Source organism: Hemitrygon akajei, chromosome 11 (genome assembly GCF_048418815.1).
Source record: "Hemitrygon akajei chromosome 11, sHemAka1.3, whole genome shotgun sequence".
NCBI lineage: Eukaryota > Metazoa > Chordata > Chondrichthyes > Myliobatiformes > Dasyatidae > Hemitrygon > Hemitrygon akajei.
The window spans coordinates 158,762,022-158,768,126 of NC_133134.1; the positions used below are offsets into that span (position 1 = coordinate 158,762,022).

Genomic DNA, 6,105 nt, shown 5'->3' on the forward strand with positions numbered 1-6,105 from the left:
GTTTACAGATCCTGTTTAAAAACAGGATGAAGATGTAACTATTTCAGCATCTTTGCCCGTCTGTCAATAAGTTTCAACTTGCGCTACTTATAATGAAAGCCTTTAAAGTTGCTGCAAACATCCGTTTCTCCGCGACACTCCTGAAGCTGGGTGACTAGGGTCTGCCCAACAGCCTTATGAGTCACTGGTGTTTTAAGACGCATGTGCAGTTAAGGAAATCCTTTTCAGTCTTGATTTACAGTAGGCCAACGCGAAAAAGAAAGAAAACAAAGAAACGGACCCTGTCCCTTTAAAAAAAAGTATCAAATTGGATGTTGCCTAATTCCAGAAATCCGTGAACCGGCTTATTGAAAATTAGGCCATTCAAAACAAATTATGTCCATTTTGGAAAGTAAAAGTCATTGTTTTGTTTTTTAAAAAAAGTCTAATATGATTTTTAAAGGTAGAATTTATTTGATGGTGCCACGATTTATACATTACCAGCCTAAAATTAATGCTAAAAAGCAACTGTGGCATTAAGATTTCTGTTCAACACAACTGTGCGTGGAGCAAGAGAGAGAAAAAAATGTGCGTGTGTGGAATGGAGCATTCTGGCAAACCGCAGACTGTCCCCTCAAATAGGCTGAATGAACATTCATCTCAGCACTGGCCAGTTTCAGCCCCAATCAACATCGCTGCATTTTTTTCTATTTCCCTTCTCAACTCCATTCATATCATCACAGTTTGTAAATAAAAAGGGAACCGGCTGGGAGAGAAGAGTGTCAAATCCTACTTCGGCAGTCCTGGGGACATTCTTAATAAATGCAATTTAATCTGCTTTTTTTTTCCTCTCCCAAAAGGTCCAAGGGGAGGGGTGAGTGAAAAGGAAATAAAGAGATTGCAGTAGGGCAGGCCTAGTGCGGTGCTGCAACATACACTCTCTCTCTCTCTCAAGTTGTTGAAGCAATGGGAGACGGTAATGGAACGGAACATTACATTTCACCCCTTCGGTTCGTTACCGTGTGTGTGCGTGTGTGTCTCCCCTGGTTGCGGACGTGCCGCCATTTTATTTGGGTTACTTTTCTCCCTGGGTCTTACTGTCTCTTTTAAAAAAAATAAAACAAGCAGATTAAAGCCAGGACGAGGGGAGACAACAGGAGGAGAGGGGTAAGGAAGGCGAACTGGCAACATTGTAGGGCGTTCTAGAACGTGGCAACAATCGGGCGCCTAGGAACACAATGTAGCAATTGAAAGTAGCAAATCAGCGGCCGCTTCCCCAACGCAACTCACCGCTCGGCGATCCAGCCACTGCCTCCTCCTCTTTCCTGGGGTTTCTGTCTTATATTTATTTTCAACAGCACCCTTCTCTTCAATTGGAGAGAGACCCTCTTTTCATCCGATCGCCGCTGTATTTTCTCCTTCCCCGTGTTTCCCCCCTGCCTCGTCGCATAAAATCAGTAATAATGTTAATTTTACTCGTCTTTTTTAAAGACGTACACACACTCCCTCTGTCTCTTACTCAGAGGGCGAAGGACGAAACGAAAACGATACGATTCACACATACAACCAAATCAACCCCATCGGACGCTAGAACGCTGACACACGTGATGGCAACGTCACCAACTCTTGCGAACGATGCAAAATACTTTGGAAGTTCCTCACTCTGGGGGTTTTAAGTAGAAGGGGAATTCGGGACGGCTCCCGGGACGTCAGCACCGGGTTGAAGGCAGAGTCCTACGTACAAAATCTGTCTCTGCATGTCTAGCTACATTCAAATTCCGCGTTTTCCGACCCAGCAGAAACACGCCAAAAAAAAAACGCTTAAACTTCCATCTAATCGCCTTTCAGGATGATGTAAAAATCCTCATACAGGATGCCCTCCTGATATTTCTAAAATGCCACAACTGTTGCTGCCTCTGCGGCATTCCAATACACTTCACTCTGGCAGTCAAGTGTCATGAAACGGCGCGTCTTTGTAAAACAAAAACACGCCAGTCATTTTACAAAGGAGCCGTGCCTTCGGTCCTGTTGAACTGCCGCCTGTGAGTGAAGGTGGTGTTTGCCGGAGGGTTTGACTGCGCGGCCGGGGAGTGTGCGGCGAGTTTGAAATGAGCGCCTCGTACCTGTGATTCCTGTTGCCGCTGGTCCCTTTCAGCTGAGTGGCTGATGAACGCTTTCTCTCCAAGTGGCTGACGGTAATCTCTCCCCCACCACCACCACCACCCCTCCCTCTTGTTTCTGTCTCTCCTCTCTCTCTCTCTCGCTCGTTGCTAAGATACCATTGATTCCCCCTCTTCCTCTCCAACTGACTTTAAACTACCATCACTAACTGCGGGAATTCAAGATTGTTCAATGTCATTTCCAGTGCACATGTGTAAAAGGAGGTCGAACTAGTTGTTACTTCGGATCCAACGCAGCACAAAAAGAAACACAATAAGATAAGGAGCACAATAATAGTTTTTTTAAAAAACACGATACATATAATATTTTATATACGTAGTTTGATTGCACGTCAATTAGGTGACGCTAGGCACAGGAACGTCTGTACATAAGGTGCTTCTGTCAGGAAATGACAAGAGTCGTGGTCCTGGTGGTGGGGTGGGTTAATGGATGGGGGTGTTGATCAGCCTCACTGCTTGGGGAAGTAACTGCTTTTGAGTCGGGTGGTTCTGGTGAGAATGCTACACAGTCTCCTCCCTGATGGGAGGCGGACAAACGGTCCATGAGCAGGATAGGAGGGATTCTTCGTGATGTTCCTGGCTCTTTTCCAGCACCTTTCAGTACAGATGTCCTTGATGGTACCGGCGATGCGCTGCGCAGTTTTGACTGTTCTAGAGCCTTTCCTGACTGTCACGGTGCAGTTTCTGTACCGAATAAAATGCTTTTGAGTCCTTTTGCACCCGCTTTGACGCAGAATCGCGAGTATTATCTGCTTCAGGTGTCCCCACTTTCCCGTCCGGTCCCCTTCGCCCTCATTCTAATTTTACGGTTTGCATCTGTTTGCGGAAAGGGTCGCGGATCATTATCAAGGAAACCGCTGTGACAAGCGCAGTATGTGTCAACGTGCAGAAAGAAATGCGCACATTTTAAAGTACCGAGATAATATTTTGGTCTCTCGGTTATTGGTGCACGCTAAGAGCTGCGATTCCCAAGGTGAGTAGTCAGAGGGTTTCTTTGTACCTATTGGTTGTACCGATGAGGGTAAAGCGATCCATTGGACAACTGGAAGTAAAAAGCTGCCCGCTCTCACCGGGATTGGTAAATAAAAGGCTTTTAATCAAAGATTTATAAAACAGTCATGGTATCAAACCGGAAGCACATGGGAATGCAGATCGTAAACACGAGGGAATTTGCAGATGCTGGAAATCCAGAGTCACACTCACAAAATGCTGGAGGGACTCCGCGGGTCAGGCAGCATCTGTGGAAATGAACAAACGGTTCCGGAACCTTCAGCAGGCTGGAATCCGGAGTTACAAGCAAGATCACCTCCCAGACGCTTTCGCTTCTTCCACTCCTCCGGTCTCCTCCTACCTATCACCCGTCCTCAGCTGGGTGCTCATCTCTTCTCCTTTCATCCCCTCGCCTCTGCACTTCATACTGGCTATCTCCCCACCCACCCCTTTCAGTCCAGATGACGGGACTCGACTCGAAACTGCCAGACTCGCTGAGAAGTCCCCGCAGGGATTTTTTTTTTCCCGCAGAATCAGAAGCCTGCTTATGCTGTTCGATACTGGCGGAGCGCAATCTTAATCCACATTCATATCGACATTCCTCAATCGCGCCGAGTTTTACGGCTATTTCATTATCTATTGTTTAGTTTTCTTCATGTATGAAATTTCAGGTGCACGGAAAGGCAGTTCACAGAAGTTCCCAGCGCCAAGTGTTACGATTAAACTGCGACAAAGAATATGCTGTAAACGGTTCGGCAGGTCGAGCAGCGTCGGTGAGAGGAGAGATACACACAGTTAACGTTTCAGGTCGATGATTTTACGTTTATGCTGTTCCCCTTCCTACAGATACTCAGAATCGGAGTATCCCCGGGCGGCAGGGCGGCGTCGTGGTTAACTCTTACAGCACAGCGACCCCGGTACGATTCCCGCCGCCTGGGAGGAGTTCCTACGTTCTCCCGGTGATCGCGTGGGTTTTCTCCGGGTGCTCCGGTTTCCTCCCACAGTCCAAAAAAACTACCGATTGGTAGATTATTCGGTCGTAATAAATTGTCCCGTGAGTAGGCTGGGATTAAATGGGGTGCGGGAGTTGCTAGGCGGGTCTCGAAGGGCGGGAGGGACCGGTTCCGTGCTGTACCTCAATAAGTAAATAATTAACCGTGATTTTCTTTTTGCTTCGCGGCAGCATTACAGTGCAATACATAATAATTAAAAAGTAAATTACAATAGGAAACAGTGAGGTAGAGTTCATTGTCTATTCAGAAATCTGATGGCAGTGAGGAAGAAGCTGTTCCTGAATGTGGCTTCAGGCTCCTGTATCTCCTCCTTGCTGGTAGCAATGAGCAGAGGGTATGTACTGTGGGATGAGGTCCTTAAGCTATAGGAGCAGAATTAGACCACTTGGCTCATCGAGTCTGCTCTGCCATTTCATCATAGCTGATCCGATTTTCCTCTCAGACCCAATCTCCAGTAAATAATCTATCAAACTCTGCCTTAACTATACATAAAGACTTGGCCTCCACAGCTGCCCGTGGCCAAGAATTCCACAGATTTGCCACTGTCTAACTAAAGAAATTCATCCTCATCTCCATTCTAAAAGGAGGCCCCTCTATTCTGAGGCTGTGTCCTCTAGTCTTAGACTCTCCCACTATAGGAAACATCCTCTCCACATCCACTCTGTCAAGGCCTTTCAACATTCGATCGGTTTCAATGAGGTCACCCCACATTCTTCTGAATTCTAGTGAATACAGGCCCAGAGCCATCAAAAGCTCTTCATATAACAAGACGTTCAATCCTGGAATCATTTTTGTTAACCTCCTTTGAACCCTCTCCAGTTTCAGCACGTCCTTTCTAAGATGACGGGTCCTAAACTGCCCACAATACTCTGTGAGGCCTCACTAGTGCTTTATAAATACTCAACTTTACAGTTCTTTGCAGGAATGGGATCTGCTCTCGGGGTTTCACAACTGGCTGTTATTCGGTGTGCCAAGGGCCCAGCCTAAGAGCTCCGCCGGCCTTCGGACGCCCAGGATCTCGTGGCTCTGGAGATGGGGGGGGGGGTCGGAGGCCGGGGCCTCTGCAGGAGATCAGTGTGTCATTGGAGACGGAAGATCTCTGGCTTTGTGCCCAGAGAGCCGAGATCTTTGGGCACAGCTTGGAAAAAGCGATGGAACGGACTTTTAACATTGTAAACCAGTGAGTTGTTTGTTATGTCTCCCCCCTCGCTGTGAAATGAAGACACCACTTTCTCCCTTATTATGGGGAGAGAGAGCCTGTGGTATGTCGAATGCTGGGTGAACTGTGTAGTCTTTAAGTTACTGCAAGTCTGTGTCTTTGCTGTTGCTTTGCTCAAGCTTGAGTGCTCGGTGGTGGGTGCCAAATCTTTTTTGCCGGTGGGGGGAAGGGGATTGTTACTTGCTGAAGCTTATGTGCTGGAGGGAGAGGAGCTGGGGGGGGGCACTTTGGGCTTCTAATGTTTAACTGTCGTTCATTCTTTGGGGGCACCTCTCTGTTTTCGTGGATGGTTGCGAAGAAAAAGCATTTCAGGATGTATATTGTATACATTTCTCTGACATTAAATGTACCTTTGAAACCTTTGAAACATTGTTACTTTTATATCCTGGCCCTCTTGAAATGAATTTGTCTTCATTGCATTTGTCTCTTGAAATGAATTTGTCTAACATTGCATTTGTCTTCCTCACCACAGACTCAACCTGCAAATTAACCTTTAGGCAATCCTGCCCAAGGACTCCCAAGTCCATTTGTGCCTTGTTTTTTTTTTGTATTTTTTCTACATTTAGAAAATAGTCTACTCTTTCATTTCTTCTACCGAAGTGCATGACCATACACTTCCTGACACTGTATTCCATCTGCCACTTCTTTGCCCATTCTTCAAATCTGTCTAAGTCCTTCTGTAGCCTCTCTACTTCCTCAAAACTCCCTGCCCTTCTACCTATCT

General features: G+C 46.6%; 1 protein-coding gene and 1 long non-coding RNA gene across 5 annotated transcripts in view; one reads left to right on the plus strand and one right to left on the minus strand.

Moving 5' to 3' along the window:
- Positions 1-2,190, minus strand: part of zhx3b (zinc fingers and homeoboxes 3b) — a 127,807-nt gene extending 125,617 nt beyond the window's left edge. For 3 of the 4 annotated variants that reach the window (XM_073062034.1, XM_073062030.1, XM_073062031.1), the window contains exon 1: positions 1,270-1,952. The gene's annotated coding sequence lies outside the window, so the exon portion shown is untranslated. Of the gene's footprint in view, positions 1-1,269; positions 1,953-2,102 lie in introns of those variants that run through there. The other variant, XM_073062032.1, reaches the window with a different exon arrangement.
- A 379-nt stretch (positions 2,191-2,569) lies between these two features.
- LOC140736170 (uncharacterized) lies at positions 2,570-5,748 on the plus strand. Its single transcript, XR_012100902.1, has 2 exons — positions 2,570-3,132; positions 3,821-5,748. It is a non-coding gene; the product is annotated as an uncharacterized lncRNA (long non-coding RNA).
- The last annotated feature ends 357 nt before the right edge of the window (positions 5,749-6,105 follow it).